The 25220-nt window shown below is 41.8% G+C and overlaps 1 long non-coding RNA gene across 1 annotated transcript; it reads right to left on the bottom strand.

Annotated features, from left to right (window-relative positions):
* Positions 1-3665: 3665 nt before the first annotated feature.
* LOC140455133 (uncharacterized) lies at positions 3666-13522 on the bottom strand. Its single transcript, XR_011952779.1, has 3 exons — positions 13230-13522; positions 10076-10246; positions 3666-6442 (listed from the first exon to the last, which is right to left on the bottom strand). It is a non-coding gene; the product is annotated as an uncharacterized lncRNA (long non-coding RNA).
* Between the last annotated feature and the right edge of the window lie 11698 nt (positions 13523-25220).

The following is a 25220-nucleotide window of genomic DNA, read 5'->3' as shown; positions in this document are numbered from 1 at the left end:
TACCTTCCACACTTCACCTTAAATTTATATCCCCTTGTAACACTCTGTTGTACCCAGGGAAAAAGTCTCTGACTGTCTACTATATCTATTCCCCTGATCCCATCTTATAAACCTCTATCAAGTCACCCCTCATCCTTCGCCGTTCCAACGAGAAAAGGCCTAGAACTCTCAACCTATCCTTGTACGACCTATTCTCCATTCCAGGCAACATCCTGGTTAATCTCCTCTACACCCTCTCCAAAGCTTCACAGTTTTCCTAAAATGAGGTGACCAGAACAGCACACAGTACTCCAAATGTGGCCTAACCAAGGTCCTGTACAGCTGCAACATCACCTCACGACTCTTGAATTCAATCCCTCTGCTAATGAACGCTAATACTCCATCTGCCACTCCTCAGCCCAGCTCTGCATCATATCTAAGTCCATTTGCAGCCGACAACTGCCCTCCTCACTATCCACAACTCCACCAATCTTCGTATCGTCTGCAAATTTACTGACCCACCCATTGACTCCCTCTTCCAAGTCATTAATAAAAATTACAAACAGCAGAGGACCCAGAACTGATCCCTGCGGAACTCCACTTGTAACTGGGCTCCAGGCTGAATATTTACCATCTACCACCACTCTCTGACTTCGACCGGTTAGCCAGTTCTCTATCCAACAGGCCAAATTTCCTACTATCTCATGCCTCCTGACTTTCCGCATAAGCCTACCACGGGGAACCTTATCAAATGCCTTACTAAAATCCATGTACACAACATCCACTGCTCTAACCTCATTCACATGCTTGGTCACCTCCTCAAAAAATTTAATAAGACTTGTAAGGCAAGACCTACCCCTCACAAATCCATGCTGGCTGTCCCTAATAAAGCATGTCTTTCCAGATACTCATAAATCCTATCCCTCAGTACCCTTTCCATTACTTTGCCTACCACTGAAGTAAGACTAACTGGCCTGTAATTCCTGGGGTTATCCCTATTTCTTTTTTTGAACAGGGGAACAACATTCGCCACTCTCCAGTCCCCTGGTACCACCCCCGTTGACAGTGAAGACGAAAAGATCATTGCCAACGGCATTGCAATTTCCTCTCTTGCTTCCCACATAATCCTAGGATATATCCCGTCAGGCCCGGGGGACTTGTCTATCCTCAAGTTTTTCAAAATGCCCAACACATCTTCCTTCCTAACAAGTATCTCCTCTAGCTTACCAGTCCGTTTCATAATCTCCTCTTCAACAATATGGTCCCTCTCATTTTTAAATACTGAAGAAAAGTACTCATTCAAGACCTCGCCTATCTCTTCCAACTCAATACACAGTCTCCCACTACTGTCCTTGATCGAACCTATCCTCGTTCTCGTCATTCTCATGTTTTTCACATTCGCACAAAAGGGTTATCCTTGATCCTACCCGCCAAAGATTTTTCATGCCCTCTCTTAGCTCTCCTAATCCCTTTCTTCAGCTCCCTTCTGGCTATCCTGTATCCCTCCAACGCTCTGTCTGAACCTTGTTTCCTCAACCTTATGTAAGCCTCCTTCTTCCTCTTTACAAGACATTCAACCTCCCTCGTCAACCAAGATTCCCTCACAGGACCATCTCTTTCCTGCCTGACAGGTACATACATATCAAGGACACATCGTATCTGTTCCTTGAAAAAGTTCCACATTTCAACGACATCCTTCCCTGACAGCCTATGCTCCCAACTTATGCTCCTCAGATCCTGTCTTGCAGCATCGTATTTACCCTTCCCCAATTGTAAAACCTATCCTGTTGCACACACCTATCTCTCTCCATAACCAAGGTGAAAGTCACAGAATTGTGGTCACCATCACCAAAATGCTCACCCACTAAACAAGCCCATCACTTGTCCGGTTCGTTACCAAGTACCAAATCCAATATGGCCTCCCCTCAGGTCGGACGATCTACATACTGAGTTAGAAAACCTTCCTGGACACACTGCACAAACATTGCCCCATCCAATTAACTTGATCTAAAGAGCTTCCAATCAATATTTGGGAAGTTGAAATCGCCCATGACTACTACCCTGTGGCTTCTGCACCTTTCCAAAATCTGTTTCCCAATCTGTTTCTCCACGTCTCTGCTGCTATTGGGGGGCCTATAGTAAACACGCAACAAGGTGACTGCTCGTTTCCTATTTCTGGCTTCAGCCCACACTACCTCCAAAGGCAGATCCCCTTTGAACTACCTTTCTGCAGCCGTTATACCATTTCTAATTAGTAATGCCACCCCCCCCCCTCCTTTTTTACCACTCTCCCTAATCTTACTGAAACATCTGTAACCAGGAACCTCCAACAACCATTCCTGTCCCTCTTCTATCCACGTTTCCATGATGGCCAGAACATCGTAGTCCCAAGTACCGATCCACACCTTAAGTTCACCCACCTTATTTCTGATACTCCTTGCATTGAAGTATACACACTTGAACCCATCTCTGTGTCCGCAAGTATTCCCTGTCAGTGCTACCTTCTCCACAGCCTCCCTTCATTCTTGGACATCCTGAAAAACAGCTAATCTACTTGCTGAGCTACAAGTCCAGATTCTATCCCCCTGCCAAATTAGTTTAAACCGCCCGGTTAGCAAACCTACCCCCCAGGATATTGGTGCCCTTCTGGTTCAGGTGCAACCCATCCTGCTTGTACAGGTCCCACCTTCCCCAGAATGCAGTCCAATTGTCCAAATACCTGAAGCCCTCCCTCCTACACCATCCTTGCAGCCACGTGTTCAACTGCACTCTCTCCCTATTCCTTGCCTCACTGTCACGTGGCACCGGCAACAACCCAGAGATGACAACTCTGTCCGTCTAGCTTTTAGCTTCCAGCCTATCTCCATGAGCTCCTGAATGACCTCCCCACCCCTCTTCCTACCTATGTCATTGGTGCCAATGTGCACCACGACTTCTGTCTGCACACCCTCCCCCTTAAGGATTCTGAAGACACGGTCCGAGACATCTCGGACCCTGGTACCCGGGAGGCAACAAACCATCCAAGAGTCTCACTCATGTCCACAGAACCGCCTGTCTGTCCCTCTAACTATAGAGTCTCCTATAACTAGCGCTCTCCTCCTCTCCCCCTTTCCCTTCTGAGCCTCAGAGCCGGACCTTGTGCCAGAGACCCGGTCACTGCAGCTTACACCTGCTAGGCCGTCCCCCCCAACAGTATCCAAAGCGGTATACTTATTGTTGAGGGGAACGACCACAGGGGATCCCTGCACTGTCTGCTTCCTCCCCTTCCCACCTCTAACTGTTACCCAGCTACCTCTGATTGCTGGCGTAACTATGTCCCTGTAGCTTCTATCGATCACCCTCTCAGCGCCTCAGATAATCCTCAGTTCATCCAACTCCAGCTCCCTAACGTGGTCTGTGAGAAGCTGGAGCTGATGAGAAAGAAAATAATGAAGACACCAAAAAGTCATGAGCAGAGATTGAAAGCTAACTGGAATATAAACATAATAGGCTAGAAATAATAAACAGGGTAATCAGAGGTTGGAAAGTTTAAGGATGATAAAGAAGAGAATTAATGGAATTAGAGGTCATGGGTGAAGTATTAATTCAATACTTTCTATTTTTCTTTACCATGGGAGAAGAATCACAAAAATAAGGCAGGCTTTTTTGACACACTCTTTATTAGATTTTTAAACAGGTTTCCCATTCTTCTCAGACTTTACTTTTCGTCTTCAACTTAAAAACAACCAAATCAAAATCAAAAGTTATACCTCGAAATTACCACAGATACCCAGCTGCTCAACGTCACCTCCCATTACCCAACCCGTTACTGCCCATTTCCCCCATCATCTGTCAACATGTTAACATCCTAAAAATTATTTTACAACATGCAATCCACATAATAATTCCCCCATTGCCTAATTAAATTTCCAAGTCCATCTTGATCATCACAATCTGTCAAATTCTCATGCAGGACTTACTGTCTGCTTTAAGATGTAAAATTAAACTTTTGTGAGGCTTTCAGACAATTTTCTATTTCCAACATTTATAATTCAAAACTCTGTCAAGAGAAGAGACTCTGTTGCAACTCAAATATAGATTGTCCTGTTCTGTTTCTGAAAAGTTGTTCAGATTTCACATTCTGAACTTCATTTTTTTTTTCATCATTGCAGCTTCATCATTGTTTCAAACCTGAAAGAGTATTTCAGACATTTGCATAAACAGTTGCCTTCTTCACCTCTTTGCATATCTTCATTTTACAGGTTCATTTTATACACTCATTCTTTAAAATTCTTGTTCATAGAATCCTTACAGTGTGGAAGCAGGCCATTCAATCTGTCAAGTCCACACTGGCCCCTCTGAACGGCATCCCATCTGGACTCACCCCACTGCCCTATCCCTATAACCCAACGTACACCATGGAAAATCCACTTAACCTGTGCATCCCTGAACATTTTGGACAATTTAGCACGAACAATCCGCTTAACCTGCACAATATTTGACTGTGGAGGAAACCCACGCAGAGATGTGGAGGACGTGCAAACTCCATCTTAACTCTATTTTTGTTTTCTCCACAGATACCTCCATGCCTGGTTCAGACAACAAATTCAAACTCACGTAGACAATCGTCTGAGGGTGGAATCAAACCCGAATCCCTGGTTCTGCAAAGCAGCAGCGCTAATCACTGAGACACTGTGCCAGCCCCTTGGATGAATATTATCCAATCTTACCTATTATAAATTTTTAGTTTATCCAGTATCTCAACTCTTTCACTAATATTTGGGCAACATCTTCATCAGTAAAGACAGATACCTCCTCAGGTGTGCTCCCTGCTTTTGTGCACTTTGGTTCATAATTAACCTCAACCCTTTTTATTAAATTTCTATTTACATATCTGGGAAAGCTAAAAAAAATGACTCTACTATTCAAGAAAGCACAACACAAACAGCAAGTTAGAGATTAGTTAGTCAAAAGACAGTTATCAGCACATCCTGGAAAGGTTTTAGCTATCATCCATTTCTACATTTCACCCTCTCATTCTCCACATTGTTCTCCTCTCTCACCCTTCCTTTTCCTTGGCTCTAGATTTGTCTAAGTTCTAATACTTCTAAAAAAAGGTTCTAAAGTAAAAGATCGGCACTCTGAAGCATTAACTATTTTTGTTTTCTGCACAGATACTTCTGGTTCAGCCAACAAGTTCAAAATACTTCCGTTTTAACGCTAACCACCCTTCCATTCATAGAACATAGAACATAGCAAAGTATAGCACAAAACAGGCCCTTAGGCTCACGTTGTTATGCCGAGACTTAATCCTAACGTAAAATATAGTAACTTAACCTACGCACCCTTCAACTCACTGCTATCCATGTGCATGTCCAGCAGTCACTTAATTGTCCCCAATGACTTTGCTTCCACCACCTTAACTGGCAATGCATTCCATGCATTCACAACTCTCTGTATAAAGAACCTACCTCTGATGTCTCCTTTGTAACTTCCTCCTAATATCTTCAACCAATGACTTCTCATACCAGTCAATCCTGCCCTGGGGAAAAGTCTATGGCTATTGGACTCTATCCATGCCTCTCATTATTTTGTACACCTTGATCAGGTCTCCTCTTTTCCTCCTCCTCTCCAGAGAGAAAAGTCTGAGCTTATTCAACATTTCTGCATACAACAAGCCCTCCAGTTCAGGCAGCATCCTGGTAAATCTTCTTTGCACCCTCTCCAAAGCCTCTGTATCTTTCCTGTAGTAGGGCGACCAGAACTACACACAATATTCCAAGTGTGGTCTCACTAACGACTTGTAGAGCTACAGCAAAACCTCGTGGCTCTTAAACTCAATACCCCTGTAACTGAAAGCCAAAACACCATATGCTTTCTTTAAAACCCTATTCATGTGGGTGGCAACTTTGAGGGATCTATGTACTTGCACACCCGATCCCTCTGTTCCTCCATTCTGCCAAGAATCCTGTCTTTAATCCTTTCAGCATTCATGGGTCAAATTATTTTTAGCTGCGTTAAGAATTGAAATCATTTATTATGCTCAAGCAGAGTCATTTGATATTTCTGTTTGTCTAGTCTTTAAAGAAATTGTAATCATTTAGATTTTCCGATCATATTCAGAATGAGTTTAAATATTTTTAAGTCACATTGATAGCTTCCTCATTCATTTTGTTTTTGTTTCTGAATTGATTTTCCATTTCAGAATGCTCACGATTTTGTTAAGTTCTGAATTGTGCACTTGTGTGAACTCCTGGCAATGGTAGGCACAACTAATGTACCAATCATATTACTTCTATGAATCATTACAAGATTCTTCAGCTTCCTGCTGAGACCCGTCAGTCGTATTTTCTCTCACTGTGTAATGCACTTCAATGGTAGATTCGTCTTCACCTGAAACAATCCTGATAGGTGCAGTAAAAGGTATTGGCAGTCTTGATTGCAGTAATGATATTATATTGTCTTCGTTAGTGCTCGGACTTGGCTGCAAAATCATTTCCAAGTATAGCATACAGGTGATGAATGAGTAGTTTATAAACAACACCAATGATAAACAGATCATGTATCAAAACTTAATTTAAAATCACTCTGCACAATTATATAGGTGCACAAATTCCATCAATAGCTAGTATTATAACATTTTTAGTCAGCAAACCTTTTGCAGGTACATTTTTTTTATTAGCATTTAACTCTGAGCTGAAATAGTATATGACATGGTGACAATTCTTTTTGGTTCATATATGGCAAAAATGTGTGACTTTCCTTCAAATATAGCATCTACATAATATTGTTTATCCATGCCTGTCGTGAAGCCTGAGCCCATTGGCTAAGTAGCCTGTCAGTCTGGAAGGTCAGCATTGAAAGAAGCCAATTTCATGCAAAAAACATCCCGATTAATAGTCAGCTTGGCTAATCTGTTGTTCTGATCAACGACAATTGATCACATAGGATGTGCCAGATTTTCCAAACCCTCCTTTCTTTCTTACCTTGTATGATGGCATGAGATAGATATCTTTAATTCAACCTTTCTTTACTTCAGACCTCCAGCATCAGGTAAGGTAAACAAAATATCTAGTGCCCCACTGCTACTTCAGAATGCTTCCCAATTTCCTCCTTCTTGAAAATTGTGATATCTTTTTGACCAATGATCAAAGTTCTGTTACTGTTAACTGGTTCCTCTCTGATAAAATGCTCATATTGTCGCTGACATAGAGTGTGAGGGAGATAGTGACAGAAAGTGAGATTGAGAAAGAGAGAGTGAAAAAGGTCCAGATATTCATCATGATGGAGATCATCTTCATTCGAGTGAAAATAGCTGAACATCAGGAAATCTATGTTTTAAAACCAGTGGCAACATTTCAAGAGTCAGTCTGTAGTTTGCTTATATGTGGTTCTCACAGACAGCTGGTCATTTAAATGGTCAGCTGTGTCCAATGAAATTTTAGCTTGGAGTCCTTGGAATGTGGAAACTGTAGGATGGAGATTTAGTCAAAGATGAGTAGTACTGCTCTCAGAGAATATTATTCAGGTAGCTACGGTACTCATCCAGAGAGTTAAGGTGCCTCTTTGGATCTGGTGTCAGGAGATCATTGAGACAAGACTTGGAAAACATTCAATTATGAAAAGTAGGTCTGTTTGAGCATAAAGCAGGACACTACCCTAAGGAAATCCTGCAGAGATGCCTTGGACTGGAGTTGACTGCTTTTCAAAACCCACAATCATCTTCCTATTTGCCAGATCTGACTCCAACCAGTGGAAAGGTAGTCCTAATTCCAATGAACTCAATCTTTTTTAAAGCCTCTTGGTTTTATATGTACACCAATGCTTCCTTCTATACCAACAAAAAGATAGTCAAACAAGGGGGCAGTGAACTGCCGGACCTAGTTCCAGGGAATGAAGCCAGGCAGGTGTTTGAGGTGACAGTGGGGCAGCATGTTAGTGATAGCAACCACAGCACATTACTTTTCATGTCTGTTTTGAAAGTTGGTCTGCAAAAAAACAGAGGGTTTGGATTGCAAAGTTCTTGAGTGGATTTGTAGAAGAAGCGAGGAGATATTGGAGGATTCAGCAAGCTTAAAAGGGCACATATTCCGAGACCTGGACCTGTTGTATCTCAGACCCGCAGGAGGAGATGATGAGAAAGTTTTAGCCACCTTGACTCAAATTTTTAAATCATCTGCAGCCAGCGCTGGAGGACATCTAACGTGATGCCACTTTTACAAGAAAGGTGGTAGAGATAAACAAATCAACCATAGAATAGTGAGTCTAATTTAGTGAAGAGGAGAATCAATCTCTTTATTTAGAGGTTAAAACTTGATCATAGAATGTCAGCATGGCGTTTGTCAGGGAAAGTCCATGTCTGACAAATCTAGTGGTGTTTTTGAGGTGGTGACCACGTGTTTGGATGAAGTTTGGATGACCATGCAGTTGATGCAGTTCATATCTACTTCAACAATGTCTTTGCAATATTCCACATAGGAAACTTATAAAGAAGGTAAAAGCTCATGGGGTCCAAGGTAACTTGACATGATGGATCCAAACTGACTTATTGACACAAGACAGAGGATGACGGCAGAAGGCTATTTATGCAACTGGAACCCAGTGCAATGATTCAACACAGGGATCAGTTCTAGGCTCCTTATTAGTTGAGATATTGATAAATGATGTTGATGAGAAAGTCAGAAGGATGGTAAGTAAATTTGTGGATGACACAAAGATTGGGGCTGCATGGTTGACAGTAAGGAGGACTGTGTTTGGTTATGGGAGAATATAAATGGATTAGCCAGATGGCTACATCAGTGGCAGATGGAATTTAACCCTGATAAATGTGAGGTACACACTGTCTGCAGTTAAAAATTCACAGCTGTGTCATAGAGTCTTATACTCTACAACCACCTGATGAAGGAGCAGCACTCCAAAAGCTAGGCTTCCAATTAAACCTGTTGGATTATAACCTGGTGTTATGTGATTTTTAACTTTGTACACCCCAGTCCAACACCGGCATCTCCAAATCACACTTTCTGCAGTTCTGGTTGCCATACTATAGGAAGGCTGTGATTGCACTGGAGAGATTGCAAAGGAGATTCACCAAGATGTTGTGTGGGATGAAGGATTTTAGATATGAAGTAAGATTGAATAAACTCAGGTCCTTTTCTTTGGAGCAGAGATGTTTGAGGGGAGACTGAATGAGAGAGGCATGGATAGTTTGAATAAATAGCAGCTTTACCCTCAGTCTAAGGATCACAACAAGATAAGCAATTTTCAATTAAAAGCCAAAGAGTTTAAGAGGGCATTTGATGATTTTCTTTTCACCCAATGGGTGGGGGGAGTCCATTTTATACTTCCTTGGAGGGTAGTTGAGTTGTGAAACCTCAGCACCACTGAAGTAGCATAACATTCAAGGCTATGGACCTAATGCAAGAAATTGGGGTTAGTTTTTGTGGTGCAGACTCGATTGGTCAAATGACTCCCGTGTATTGTAACATTCTGTGATGATGGAGAGATTCAAGGCTTTTGGAAATTTGGCAACTTTTTATTCTAGTTGTCTGTCCCTGGTATTCCTAAACTCTACCCATACAGACTCCACTTCACTGGAGTTATTGATCTTTCTCACTATATTGATAATGTTTCCTTTAATCAGCAAAGCTACCTCACCTCCCTTTCCCCTTTGTTTGATCTTTCTCAAGACTGTATTCCCCTGCATTTTCAGTTCCCATCACTGGCTATTCTTGAGCAACATCGCCATAACCCAACCATATTATAACCATTTATATATATTTGTTTGACTAATTAATCCACCCATTCATTCAAGTTAACATTTGTAACAATCAAATGTTAGCAACAAGTCATTACTAGCTAATCACTCACAGGTTAAAAAAAAAACTGGAAAATTTATTTTAAACATTTTTGCTGGTTAATTATTGCTGACTTTGTCACTTTCACTATTATTCACATGTGGGCATGATCATTTCACCAGCTGATATCGTAATACACTTACCTGGCCCACCACGTGAATTGCATAGTTACTTTGCATAGTTAATACAAGATCAATGAGGGGAGAGATTAATTTCTTCATGATATCACCACCTGTTTGTATTGTCTCAGCCGTTCAACTTACCAATGTCTCCATAATCCTTGTGTCTCCTTGTCCTTGTGACTCTTTAACAAACTTGATATGATATTCGTGTTTGGTTTGATGCTCTTCGTCAGGTTGGCAAAGGCAGCAGAATAAAACCAATCCGATCAAAGTCAAAGTCACCCACGTGCAAAGTAAACCGACACCGAAAAGCTATTGAGCCATTATTGAAGAATTAATAAAATATTTTAAACAACACTTAAACAGAACTGTATCATTGTTGAGATTTAATTGTCTTATTGTGTGGTACAACTTTCAGCCGAAGTTCACTTCAGCCAGAGTATAACTCAGAGATAATTTGATTTATCTGATTGATTCTGTCAGTCTAACTGCATGAATAGAATGTCTGTATGAATGAATGCGTGTGTCTAACAGTGGAGTGTGTACTACCAAATATGTGTGCGTCTGTATACAGCATAATGTTGCCGGAAGACAAACCTTGTAGGACAGTATGTATAATAACAGAATGTGTGTGGATACCATCTAGAGAGAGGGTGATAAAGAAAGTATGAGAAAGTGAGTAATAGAAAAGAAGGTGACATAAATGATTTGTTCTGAACAGGGTATTTGAAGGAATGGTTACCTTCAATTTAAAATGAAATCATGTTTATCATCTAAATGAAAGTATTTATTATTTTGATGAAACACAAGTTATATTTAGAAATGAAGGTGAAGTAGATTATGTTAATTTGCTGCTAAATTTTGTTATTTTTAAATTTGGAATTGAAACCAGGAGATGTACCAGTGCAACTTGCTGCTGTTAGTTCAAGATATTCACATCTGAACACAGACTTGATGTTTGTAAAGTTTACAAAGGTGGAGTCATAGGTGTCTACAGTACAAAAAAGGCCCTTCAGCCCATCAAGTCAGTGTTGCTCAAAAACAACAACTATTCTAATCTCATTTTTTCAGCACTTGGTCCAAAGCCTTTTATGCCTTGGCTTTGCAAGAACTCATCTAAATACTCCTTAAATGTTATGAGGACTACAGTCTCTTAAACCCTTACAGGTGGTTAATTCCAGATTCCTGCCACTTTCTGAGTGAAAAACATCTCCCCACATCCCCTCCAAGCCCTCCGCCCCTTGCCTTAAGTCAATGTCTTCTGGTCACTGATCCCTCTGCTAAAGGGACAAGTTCCTCCCTGTCTACCCTGTCTGTGCCCCTCATAATTCTATACACCTTTGTCATGTCTTCCCTTGGTCTCCTCCGCGCCAAAGAAAGCAATCCCAGTTTCTTTTCATTACTAAAACTCTGCAGCCAGTTAATATCCTAGAAAATCTTCTCTACACCCTCTCCAGTGCTTTCATATCTCTTCTATAATGTGGATTCTTGAAAAATGCACAATACTTGAGTCATTTCTAGCATAAGCTCGCTGCTGTTGTCTAATGAAGGCAATTATCCTATCTGTGTTCTTAATCACTTTATTTGCCTGTCCACTTGCAATAAGGAACTGGTGGACCTGCACAGCAAGGTCCCTGTGATCCTTGGTGCTTCCCAGAATCTTAATGCTCATCGTGGATTCCCTTGCCTTATTTCTCCTACCCAATGCATCACTTCATATTTGATGATGGTGAGGCTGCATATATGATGTACAGGGACTTCCAGGTGTTCAACACAGTAATGTATAAGAAACTTGCGAGAATAGTTATAGTTCTTAGAATAAAAGGCACAGTAGACAATAAATGCAATAAGGGTTGAGCAATAGGAAACAGAGAGTATGGTAAATTTTGGACAAATTTTCAAGCTGGAAGATGTGGAGTAGTGATCAGTCGGCACCGATATTGTTGTTAAAAGGCATGCAGAAGAAGACAGATATGTTTGTATATGCACACAAGTCAAAAAAGACGTTGTCAAGACAGGGAGAGAGAGAAATGTTGCTAATGATTACAGTTTTCTAGATTACGAATAGCAGCATTGAGTTCAAGAACAAATAGGTTATTATGAATGGAGATAAGATACTGGTAAGATCTCAGCTGGAATATACTTCCTGAAGCCACATTAAAGAAAGAATGTGATTGCAATCGAGAGTGTAAGGAAGAGATTTAGTACAATGATTCAAGGGATGATTCAGTTATAAAGAAATAGTGGAGAAGTTGGAACTGTTTTGCTTTGTATGGAGAGAGAAAAAAGCAGATTTGATTGAAGTAACCGGACTCATGATGTGGACAGACTGTACACGGCGAAACTGTTCCCAACCATAAACGGATCAGGAACCAAACGACACACAAGGGCTTTCCAAAAGACAAATAGAAGGTGAGGATATGTTCGTTCACACAGCAAGTAATTTAAGCTGTGGAATGAACTGCCTGGAAGTGTTGGGGAGACAGGTTCAATTGAAGAGTTCAAGAGGGGTGATGATTCTTTCTGTAGAAACAACATGCAGGTTTACAACCTGACAGACGGAGAATCGGCGCTGGATTAAAATGCACAAAGAGTTGGTGTAGAGACGATGGGCTGAATGGTCTCTTTCAACATTTCTTTGACTGTGATTTCGTTCAGGAAAGAAATGAGGAGGCATTAGTGGAGTATAAAGACCAACATGGACTGCTTGGGAGTGAATGACCTGACCGGTCCATACTTAGTCTTCACTCGATCTTTCCTGACATATGCAAAAATGATGAAGCCCTTCATGGAATCTAAGTCCCTCAGCGGTTCCAACTCTGGTGTCCGTCGTATTCCCCCAAACTCGGAGGAAGAGGGGTCTGCAGATGCTGCAGAGTCGAGAGTGTGTTGCTGGAAAAACACAGCTGGTCAGGTAGCATCCAAGGAGCAAGGGAATCGACGTTTCGGGCCCGAGCCCTTCATCGGGAATTTTCCTACTCGATTCTCCTGCTCCTTGGACGCTACCTGACCTGTTGTCCTTTTGCAGCAATACAGTCTCGAAACTTATTCCCCCAAACGTCCAGGAAGTCTTAGTGAACTGTCTCTCCAACCGGCATACTCTGGGTTTCTGCACCTGCACAGATGTCCCTGACAATCTACTAAGGGACCTTAATGCTCCAGTTGGATCCGATCGCTAATTGTGAAACAAATTAGGTGTTTTGTTATGTTAATCATACCATGGAAATGAAAGCTACTGTTACACATTACTTCGAGACAATCATTTGTTAGAAGGAAAATTGTAGAAAGTACTCACCCGTGAATAATCACAAAGACGACCGTATTCAAGTAAAAAAATATTGGGATTCCATTTGCAGCTGATTTTGGAGCATAATGTACTGTTCACTTTCACATCATCTATGCTTTTAGAACAGGCATAATAATCACCATCCAGAAACAAAATACCGATCCATATTAGTGATAGGCTGAATGATTTGTAAAAAATGACAAAAATGACCTTGACGAATTTTTTTCTCCAAGTTTCTTCCAATTTTTCATATTGCTTTTTACAGTGAAATACCATAGCAATGAGAAACAATACTATTGCAGGTATCGAGAAGACCATACAAGCATACACATAATTTGAGTTTGCAGAAGTACACGGACATGGAATTTGCCCTTCTGTGATCTCTTCCAATACATAAAGCACGATGCTTCCTACTGTCCAACACACGGCTGAAGTCCCTGAATTGCTGCTTTTCAGGAACTGAATTAATTTTGTAGGTGTTAGCCTCATTTTAACATAATTGCAACCAAAAAAATTAAACCAAGGATGCGGCTAACTCAGCAGCAGCCAACGCTAAAAGCTCATAACCAGATCTGAGACGACCCACCCAGAGTTTTTGAGTCTGTTCGAATTACTGAACCGCCTACAATTCGAATTTAAAATGTTTCCTTGACGACAGAAAGGGGTAGCATCACATCTTTCCCGAAAGGCACCTTTAATATTACTTCATTCGTCCACAATAAAACCGGAAATCGTACGAGCAGATGGAGACACTTCAGCCCATGAAGTCTGCTCCACCATTCATTGAAATCGTAGCTGGTCTGATCAACCGCAATTCCACTTTCCTTCCATCTCTCCACAACCCTTGATTATCTTCCTGATTATAAATTTAGCTCAGCTTTGAGTATGCTTAACTAGCTATCCTCCACAGCCCTCTGTAGTGAACATTTCCTTAGATCCACTCCGCTCTGAGAGAAGGAACTCCTCCACATCTCTGCCTGAGATGAGTGACCCCTTATTTTGACATAATGCCCTCTCGACCTAGAGTCTTCAACAAAGGAAAATGTTTCCACTTCTTCCCTGACAAGTTCTCTCAGAATCTTGTACGTTTCAATAAGGTCACCTCGCAGGGCAAGATGTGTTCCAGTGTTAAGTCTGACCGGTCATCTCACCACCAACTTCTATGTTACTGTTGCGGCAAAGAAATCCCATATTTGTGAAGACACTGGAGCAGCATTGATGTCAAGTGTCACACCTGAAAGAAGATCGTGGATTATAAACCAGCCTGCTGCGGCAGAAAATGTCCAATTCAAAACCAAATATGTTATGGGGGGACCGGTTACGTTAAACCAGAAATTGAACATACTGAATAAGCATGAAATAATCTTTTTTTTGGTCACAGTCGCAAAATCCACAGAGAAATTTTGAAGTTTTAACAAAGGGTCGCTGACCCGAAAAACTGAATGTGATTTCTTTCCACAGATGCTGCCAGTCCTCTTCAGCTCTTCCGGCATATTGCTATTTTTTTTCTGATTTACAGCATTCACAGTTTTGTTTTCCTCCTTTTTACTGAGTTTTTGTAGAAACCTCTCTGACAGTGAAATATATGTTTTTGGGGCTGTGCCTGTCACCCTGCAAATGCAATGCCCTATTTACCTTCCGATACTTCAATTAGGTTCGCTATTTTATTAAATGACGTAGAAAATAGGTACACATCCTTATCCTCAAACTTTGGTAGGGCCTGCAAAAAAATTAAGCATTTTCTTACTTGACTTTAGATTATCATTAGAATTTTTCTCATCAGAGACCTTTTCAGCTTCTCAAGGCCTCTTTTACATAAAACATTAGTCTAAGCTTAAATTATTTCTCTTTCTCTCACTTATTATGTCACATCTCTAGATACAGCCTTCTCGTTTCTGTCATTTTCAAATCTGTCTTCCTTTGCTGATACTGTTATTTAAAGTATATCTAATGGGCTTTCCTTGCCTTTCTCTATCCTTTGGAATTCCATCTCTAACATTTTAATATTTTGTTGTCATGCTCGAACTGCTTTCACTGTAAATCAGTAAGAACCGATTCCTTTCCTCACCACTTGATGTACCTGGTTTGTTGTGCAACTCCATCAAATTGAAACGTTGCCTTAGTCCTTTAATTGCCTCTGCCTTCATAGCCTTATCAGGCATTCAATTTATAACTTATTTACCAATTCAATTAACCTGTTTTTTCTTGCTATTACCACAATGGATATCTCTGCCATCTCAAGGAAAGCTTGAGCAGTCTGAAGTGCTAGTTTACTTTTTCTCAATATAAAAATTGGTATTTCCTTTTAGCATTAATCACTTACACGAATTCCACACCTATGTTATTCCAAAAATTCCTAGGTGAGCTCCCAAACTTTCTCACAATTTGCTGGGGATTTTGGGCAGCTCATTGAGCCCCACTGCTCAAGTCTTCACAACCGTGAAAATTTGACTAAACCAGAGAATTTTCCATTTGTCCCTGTCTAATTCAGGTGAAGCGAATATAAATGCCGCGTTTCTTTTTTAAAGACAATAAAATAACTACTTATTGCTCACCGAGTGATTATTACCCAAATGCTGAAAGGAAATATGAATTGCTAATTTTTAACTTTGCAACTTGCAACATACTCCTTTTAAAATTCTATGAATATGAAAACAGGTACATAAAGTGACAAGTTAAGATACAAGTATAAGCGATCAAGGAGGAAAATTAATTCAGAGAAATACACTTATCGCACCAGTTCATTTCACAGGCATCAGTTGTTATTTTCTTTTGGCTCCTTTTGATTTCTTTCAACTCTTTGCTAATGACACAAGGTTGTTGGTATACCCACTTGAAGTCTTTTTATCATTAATTGAGGATTATTCCTGTAAGTATGAGCAGATGGTTTTCCCGCATTCTCCTTCAACAGGCAAATTGCAGAACAAACAATTTAAAAGGGAAATGATGAGACAGAGAGAGAGAGAGCCAGAGAGATCCCAGGAGACATTTTGTTACTTCTCCACACAGGAGAGAGAGAGGCAGTGAGAAAGAGAGGTTAATACTTTTTTTGGTCCATTTAAATGATACTGCTGTTTTCAATACACAAAGCTGTAGCCTTCTGCCGATGAACAAATCAGACGTTTGCAAGGCTCTCCTGGTCTCACAACATCTGATGATGATTTACATCGAAGAAGGCAATATTGAATATGCAATTTATTATCTGTTTTATGGAAGCTGCAAACACTTTTTAAAATCCAGTTTCCTCGTTGAAAGCAGTATCTTTTCCATTTCTTATTTAACAGTCAAAGAAAAGGGATATCAATAAAGGACAAAGAATCAGGACAAATTTAAATGTGCCTTACAAAATCCAGTGAAGGAAGGAGAAGATGTATGGCTCATTTTGAGCCCTTTCATTGTATGTGTAGTAAAACAACGCATTAGATTAGATGGTGGGAATGTCCACTTCTGAAGTGGAAGGTATTATGACTCAATGACATTGCATTTTTGATTCAGTCAGCATGGAAATCATTTTGGTAATAAACCAACTTCATCGAAGTTTAGTATTGAGGCTCCTTATTATTTTCCTTGCATGATAGAATATCTTATTTCATTTGATATTCTGCAATCCAGGCATTCAGTTTTCAAAGAACGTGCTTGCATATTTCTCCTTCTGAAGGAGAGCTATGCAACAGTTCAAATGTGATAAGATCTTGAGAGATTGTGAGGCAGAAACTGGTTGATATCCTGCACAACCACAACTCAGGAAGTTACCACCTCCACAATCAAAAATGCAAAAGCTGATGTTCTGTTTCTAGGTCAGTTATTATTTAAGTAATCAGATGGCCAATCCAACTGGTTAACCACACATTGTATTGATCACCAAGCTGTAGTGCACAAAGTATGGAGTGTGGTCCTTATACATTTGGCTAGAGTTTCTCTCCTGTATTTTAATCATTGCACAGTCCCTCGAGAATTCAATAATAAAAAAAACATGATAATTAGTTGTACAACTAAAAGAAAGAATAACTGATGGTTTGTACAAATTGAACATTTTGCTTGTGTTGATTTGGAGATGAAATCTTACTTAATTGTGAGGAAGTGTGGGTGACTGCACTTGACGTCAACGCAAATATTTATGGAGTATGGTATCAAGAAAGCCCAGCAAAACTGAACACTACTGGATTGGTAGAAATCCAAATTTGGTTGGAGACATACCTACCATAAAGAAAGACGATTGTTGCTGTTATAGGTCAACCATCTCAGTCCCAGAACATCACTGCAGAAATACCTTCTGGTAGTCTCCCAAGCCCAAACAACTTCGGCTACTATAATGGGTTTCATTCCATCATAAGGTAAAGCTTGGTGATGTTCACTGATGATTGTCCAGCCATTTGCTATCCTCAGGAGCTGGAGTACTTGCTGTCCCAGTAAAGCAATAGCCGAACAACTTCATGTTTGGACTAATAAATGGCAAATGTCTGCACCCCCATCATGGCAGTTTCAAATGGCTGATGGAAGGGTGGGCCAGGGCCACAGGGGTGACCAGAGTTAGGGAAATGCAAGACAATGCAAGCCTAGGCTAGATGTTGCCATAGGAATTAACAAACAGGGTGGCAGTCAATATCCAGCTCATGGCCAATGCTATCCATTGCCTGGAAAATGGTAGTACTCAGACCAGCCATTGTGCACCAGTTGGAGCTGGTCATGTGGGTGTGGCATCCCATCTGTGCATACCCCTGCTCTGATCACAGTTCATTTTGGTTTCAAGTTTCTGAAACTCCCTCCGATCCCGTGACCCACATCCTGAGCTGCCTCATGGGAATACCTTCAGTGTCCTCCTGCCCTGTGATGAGAAGTTTTTGTGTCAGCTGCTGATGCACACTACCCACATATACTCCATTCACTTCCATTGTATGCCTTGATGCATGTTTTATTCATCCCCAGTGGAGGGCTCCATACATGGGAATCCTCCCGCTTTCCATCGGGAACCTGGGGTGGAAGGTGTTGCATGAAGCATTCCCATGTAACCGCAGATTGTGGTGGTTCACAGATTCCCAGCTCAATTGTATATTTTATGGTGCTGTGGATTCCATGGATCATGTGTATGCAGGTTGTGGGTTATGCACCCTGTTTTTAGCTTTTCGAAAAGTCTTTTACTGTGGTTTTGGTTGCATTTAAGCCTCATGCTTCAGATCTTTGGACATCCAGTTGGCATGATTGTGGATAAGTTAGAGGACCTCCTCCTGGGTCCGTTCCTGGGCTTGTGCAAGTTGGCTATTACAAAGTCTAGGTGAGAGTGAGAACTGCAGATGCTGGAGATTACATTTGAGGATATGGTGCTGGAGAAGCACAGCAGGTCAGCAGCATCCAAGGAGCAGGAGTATCGACATTTCAGACAAAAGCCCTTCATCATCAACTATTACCAGGTCTAGGCAGCGGGATGTTGAGGGGTTCATAATGCTGACTATCGGCACCTCTTTTCCTATATTTGTGTCTAGGTGTCTTTGCAGAGGGAGCAGACTGTCTTTACCAATACTCTTGATGGCCTTCGAGAGGGACCTGCTGGCAAATGGTGCTAAATTAATTTAGGATATCTTGTTAGCATAGAAGAGGTGGACCGTACCATCTCCTTCCATCCTGTACATCTCTATGACTCTATGAGAGATGGGTATTGCAAATCCATTCAAGTTTAGACTGCACCTCTCCCTCTCAGCTTTAATGTTTGCATTGCCCTTCATAGGCTTGACATGTAATTTTAATCAACTGGAAATCCTGGGTGATCCATTAGTCATCATTAATGTGCGAAAATTGCCTTAAGTTAAATGGTGGGGGAAAAGTCTTCCAGTTGTGTGCAATAGTTTTTCTGTATATTAAGATAAGACAAATGGTAAATAGAATTCATGCAAGTGTCTGGCAATTATAATTTCCTATAAGAGAGAATCCAATCAAATCCAATGAATACTGGGGTAGAAATTGGTTTCCTGCATCCCTGACAGCATTGGGACTGAAGGTAAAAGGTGCAGTCAGGTAGCGGGACATGGGTTTCAGTCACTAGGAGAGTATTGGGTCCTGAGTGGATGTTGGGACAGGGTTCAGTAGTGGGAGAAAGCGGATCAGGGATTAGGCATTAACTTGTTTCTCAAATCCAGTATGATAGTACTAGGAAGCACATGGCTATAGTGATGGACAATTGTGGAATCAAGACAATTTTCAATGATACAGGCAAAGGACTTCCAGAGTCAGAGGCTGTTTGGTGCCAGGCAGGAGATTAGATTACTTACAGTGTGGAAACAGGCCCTTCTGCCCAACAAGTCCACACCGACCCACCACCCACGCAATTTAGCATGGCCATTCACCTAATCTGCACATTTTTTGGATTGTGGGAGGAAACTGGAGCAAACCCACGCAGACATGGGGAGAATGTGCAAACTCTACACAGAGAGTTGCCTGAGGCGGGAATTGAATCCGGGGTCTCTGGTGCTGTGAGGTAGCAGTGCTAACCACTGTGCCACTACGAAGAGGACTTATGATCCCTTCATGAAGGAAATAGACCAAAAGATACTTTATGGATCCCTTCCCTTGTCTATATGGACAGACAATTCTTAGAAATACAACAGCACGAATGGGGCTGGTTTTATTTACAGCAGAACATCAGGGCAAAAAACAAAAGTAACACAAAGAATTTACGGATTGGGCTACTGGAATGCTACACCTAGCATAGAAAGAGGACAATTTATTTAGGATGCTAATTGACTGTGTATTGCAATTTTTGTTCATGTGAGGTATGGTAGACAGGGCTTAGAAAGTACAGATGCATTCACGGAATCGTTATTTGCTCAGATGAAGAGGGCCATAAATAAAAGACAACATGGATCTTGATAGAAAAAAAAATGATAAGGACCCTTTGGAATATGGAGGTATTCTTAGGAATCACTCCTGGTTGTAATCTCAGGTATAATTCACAACTTGATAAGTACAGCTCCAACAGCACGTAAGAAAACTTGACAACATCCAAAAGACAGCAGCCCATTTGACTGCCACCCCATCCATCATGTTCAACATTCAGCCTGTTCTCCACTGCTGCACAGAGGTAGCTGGATCAACCATTCACAATGTGGCTACAGGGATGGTGGCAGTGTAGTAACTTACCAAGTTTCTTTTAACATAGAGTCATAAACCTGAATAGTGTGGAAACAGAGTCTTCAGTCCAACTCATCCATGCTGACAAGATATCCTAAATTAATCAAGTCCCTTTTGCCTGCATTTAGCCTGTATCCCTGTAAACCCTTCCTATTCATACACCCATTCAGATGTCTTTTAAGTATCACAATTGTGCCAGCCTCCACCAATTCCTCTGGCAACTCATTCCATACACTCACCACTCTCTGCATGAAAAGGGTGCTCTTTAGGTCCCTTTTGAATGTTTCTCCTCTCCCCTTCAACCGATGCCCTCAAGTTTTGGACTCCCCTTCTCTGGGGAAAACATTTTGGCTATTCATCCCAACTATGCCCATCATAATTTTATAAAATGCATTGCGGTCACACCTCAGCCTCCCACATTTCATTCCAAACCCAAAACCTCGACCACTAAGGAGGAAAATGGCAAGATATGCACAGAAAAAACACCCCCTTCAACTTCTTCTTCAGGTTATATACACTCCTGACTCAGAGCTATCCATTGTCAATCAATTTCTGCCCTGAGTTATCATCCTGATGCTCTATTCCAAATGACACTACACTACAGTGAACTGGAGCACTTCATATAGGAGGCTCACCATAACATCATAAAGTCTAAGCACTGATACTATATAAGTCTGAATATAACAGAAACTCATGGAAACTGAAAGGAACTGTTAAGAGGCTTAACAACGGGCTGTTATGTGAACGGAATTACACTGGGTCAGACAGGTCTGCCAAGAGTTAAAACTGCAGGAAATGAGGAACTGCTGGCTTTACTAGATAAGGCATACATTTGGACAAATCATTCAGGATTGCTCCAAATAAGGCATATATTTGGCACAGGGATTTGTGTATGAAGAACCTGAAGAAATCATTTAGTTCAACACAACTATTAATGTTGTGCAAGAAGGTACCCATATCAGGGGGTATGGAGAAGACATCGAGTAGTTTCGGCCTGGACAGCTGTGAACTCTCCTGGGCGAAAACATGCGGGTTTAGTTACAGATATCAGGGCAGTGAAAGACAGTGATTGAGTGTGTGTTATTTGGTGAAGTACTTTATAAATAAAGTGTGATTTTCTGGAGCTCTTTATTTTTCAACAGTCTCTTTGGAATTTAGAATAGTGGGAATGGAGGTTCGGGCAGTTGAATGTTCCTCCTGCAGAATGTGGGAGGTAAGGTTCACCACTAGTGACCCTGCTGACTACATCTGTGGGAAGTGCACTCAACAACCAGCTCCTCGAAAACCGCGTTAGGGAACTGGAGCGAGAGCTGGATGAAATTCGGATCATCAGGGAGACAGAGGGGGTTATTGAAAGGATTTACAGGGAGATAGGCACTCCTCAGATACAAGAAAAGGCAGATGGGTTACAGTCAGGGGACGGAAAGGGAACCAGTAGGTAGTGTAGGGATCCCCTGTGACCATTCCCCTCAACAATAAGTATACCGTTTTGGATACTGTTGGTGAGGAGGGGGGGTGGGGGGGGGGGTTGGAATGACTTACCAGGGGAAAGCAGTGGGCACTGGGCTCTGGCACAGAGTCTGTCCCTGCTGCCCAGAAGGGAAGGGGGAAGAGGAGCAGAGCAGTAGTCATTGGCGACTCCATAGTTATAGTTATGGGACAAATAGGAGGTTCTGTGGGGAAGAGAGAGACTAACAGTTGGTGTGTTGCCTCCCAGGTGCCAGGGCTCGTGATGTCTCTGATTGTGTTTTTGGCATCCTTAAGGGGGATGGGGAGCAGCCCCAAGTCATGGGTCACAAAGGCATCAATGACATAGGTAGGAGGATAGATGGGAATTTAAGGCAGAAATTCAGGGAGCTAGGATGGAAGCTTAGAGCTCAGACAAACATATTTGTTGTCTCTGATTTGTTACCTGTGCCACGTGCTAGTGGGGCGAGGAATAGGGAGAGAGAGAAGTTGAACACGTGGCTACAGGGATGGTACAGGAGGGAGGGTTTTGGATTCTTGGAAAATTGGGGCTCTTTCTGGAGTAGGTGGGACCTCTACAAGCAAGATGGTCTTATCTGAACCAGAGGGGTACCAATATCCTGGGGGGGAGGGGGGGGGGCAGGGGAATTCACTAAGGCTATTGGGTTGGGTTGAAACTAATCGGGGATGGGAACCAAAATTGTAGTTCAAGTATAGAAAAGGTTGAGAGTAGGGAGCTCTGAAATCAAGTTTCAGGGATGCAAGATGGCACTGGCAAGCAAGAAGCGGGTTTGAAGTGTGTCTACTTCAACATCTGTTCTGTTTACTTTAGTCATAGAAAGGGATAGGTGCATACCACTGGACAAGAGTTACAGCTGGGGGAAAGGCAATTACGATGCGATTAGGCAAGATTTAGGAAGCATAGGATGGGTAAGGAAACTGCAGGGGATGGGCACATTAGAAATGTGGAGCTTATTCAAGGAAAAGCTTCTGAGTGTCCTAGATAAGTATGTACCCGTCAGGTAGGGAGGAAGGTGTAGAGCATGGGAGCCATTGTTTACAAAGGAAGTGGAATCTCTCGTCAAGAGGAAGAAGAAGACTTATGTTAAGATGAAATGTGAAGGCTCAGTTAGGGTGCTTGAGGATTGCAAGGTAGCCAGGAAAGACCTAAAGAGAGAGCTCAGAAGAGCCATGAGGAGACATGAGAAGTTGTTGGCGCATAGGATCAAGGTAAACCCTAAGGCTTTCTATAGGTATTTAAGGAATAAAAGAATGACGAGAGTAAGATTAGGGCCAATCAAGGATAGTAGTGGGAAGTTGTGTGTGGAGTCAGAGGAGATAGGTGAAGCACTAAATGAATAGTTTTCGACAGTGTTCACTCTAGAACATGACAATGTTGTCGAGGAGAATACTGAGATACAGGCTACTGGACTAGGTGGGATTGAGGTTCACAAGGAAGAGGTATTAGAAATCCTGCAGAGTGTGAAAATAGATAAGTGCCCTGGGCCGGATGGGATTTATCCTAGGATCCTCTGTGAAGCCAGGGAGGAGATTCCTGAGCCTTTGGCATTGATCTTTAAATGGGCATTGTCTACAGGAATGGTGCCAGAAGACTGGAGGATAGCAAATGTGATTCCCCTTTTCAAGAAGGGGAGTAGAGACAACCCTTGTAATTATAGTCCAGCGAGCCTTACTTCAGTTGTTGGTAAATTGTTAGAAAAGTCTGTAAAAGATAGGATTTATAATCATCTAGAAAAGAATAATTTGATTAGGGATAGTCAGCACGGTTTTGTGAAGGGTAGGTCGTGCCTCACAAACTTTATTGAGTTCTTTGAGAAGGTGACCAAACAGGTCGATGAGAGTAAGCCGGTTGATGTGGTATATATGGATTTCAGCAAGGCATTCGATAAGGTTCCCCACAGTAGGCTATTGTACAAATTGTGGAGGAATGGGATTGTGGGAGATATAGCAATTTGGATCAGTAATTGGCTTGCTGAAAGAAGACAGAGAGTGGTGGTTGATGGGAAATGTTCATCCTGGAGTCCAGTTACTAATAGTGTACTGCAAGGGTCGGTGTTGGGTAAACTGCTGTTCGTCATTTTTATAAACGACCTGGATGAGGGCGTAGAAGGGTGGGTTAGTAAATTTGCAGACGACACTAAGGTCGGTGGATAGTGATGAAGGATGTCGTAGGTTTCAGAGAGACATAGATAAGCTGCAGAGCTGGGCTGAGAGGTGGCAAATGGAGTTTAATGCAGACAAGTGTGAGGTGATTCACTTTGGTCAGAGTAACCAGAATGCAAAGTACTGGGCTAATGGTAAGATTCTTGGTAGTGAAGATGAGTAGAGAGATCTCGGTGTCCCGGTACACAGATCCTTGAAAGTTGCTACCCAGGTTGACAGGGTTGTTAAGAAGTCATACAGTGCTTGAGCTTTCATTAGTAGAGGGATCGAGTTCCGGAACCATGAGGTTATGCTACAACTTTACTAAACTCTGGTGTGGCCACACTTGGAGTATTGTGTACAGTTCTGGTCACTGCATTATAAAAAGGATGTGGAAGCTTTGGAAAGGGTGCAGAGGAGATTTACTTGGATGTTGCCTGGTATGGAGGGAAGGTCTTACGAGGAAAGGCTGAGGGACTTGAGGCTGTTTTCTTTGGAGAGATGAAGGTTGAGAGGTGACTTAATAGAGACATATAAGATAATCAGAGGGTTAGATAGGGTGGACAGGGAGAGCCTTTTTTCAAATTTGGTGATGGCGAGCACGAGGGGGCGTAGCTTTAAATTGAGGGGTGATAGATATAGGACAGATGTCAGAGGTAGTTTCTTTACTCAGAGAGTAGTAAGGGTATGGAATGCTTTGCCTGCAACGGTAGTAGATTCGCCAACTTTCAGTACATTTAAGTCATCATTGGACAAGCATATGGACGTACACGGAATAGTGTAGGATAGATGGGCTTCAGATTGGTATGACAGGTCAGCGCAACACCGAGGGCTGAAGGTCCTGTACTGCACTGTATTGTTCTATGTTCTATGTGTCTCTGATGCATGTTTGTCTATGTATGTACGGTTGCCTCTCAGAGGCAGGTAAAGCTGCTATCAGAGTAGATCACTTCGCTACAATGCAGTGACTATTCCATTTGCAAATCAGATAGACTGTACAGTTTGTTAATTCAGCCACAACTCTGTTCGTGAGTCTTTGGAGTGTGCCTGGTGGGTTCTTCGTTCCAAACGGTATCAGTTTGAATTGATATAGCCCCATTTGGGGTCACAAATGCAGAAACTTCTTTTGCTTTCTCTGATTAATGTACCTGCCAATAACTAAGCACTAAGTCCAATTTTGTGATGTAACTAGCTTGTCCAACAGTATACAGTCCTCCAGTGTTGGTATTGGGTATGAGTCTGGTTTTG

The sequence above is a fragment of the Chiloscyllium punctatum genome, chromosome 30 (genome assembly GCF_047496795.1).
Source record: "Chiloscyllium punctatum isolate Juve2018m chromosome 30, sChiPun1.3, whole genome shotgun sequence".
In the NCBI taxonomy this organism is placed as follows: Eukaryota; Metazoa; Chordata; class Chondrichthyes; order Orectolobiformes; family Hemiscylliidae; genus Chiloscyllium; species Chiloscyllium punctatum.
This window is presented reverse-complemented; position numbering and strand designations above follow the sequence as displayed.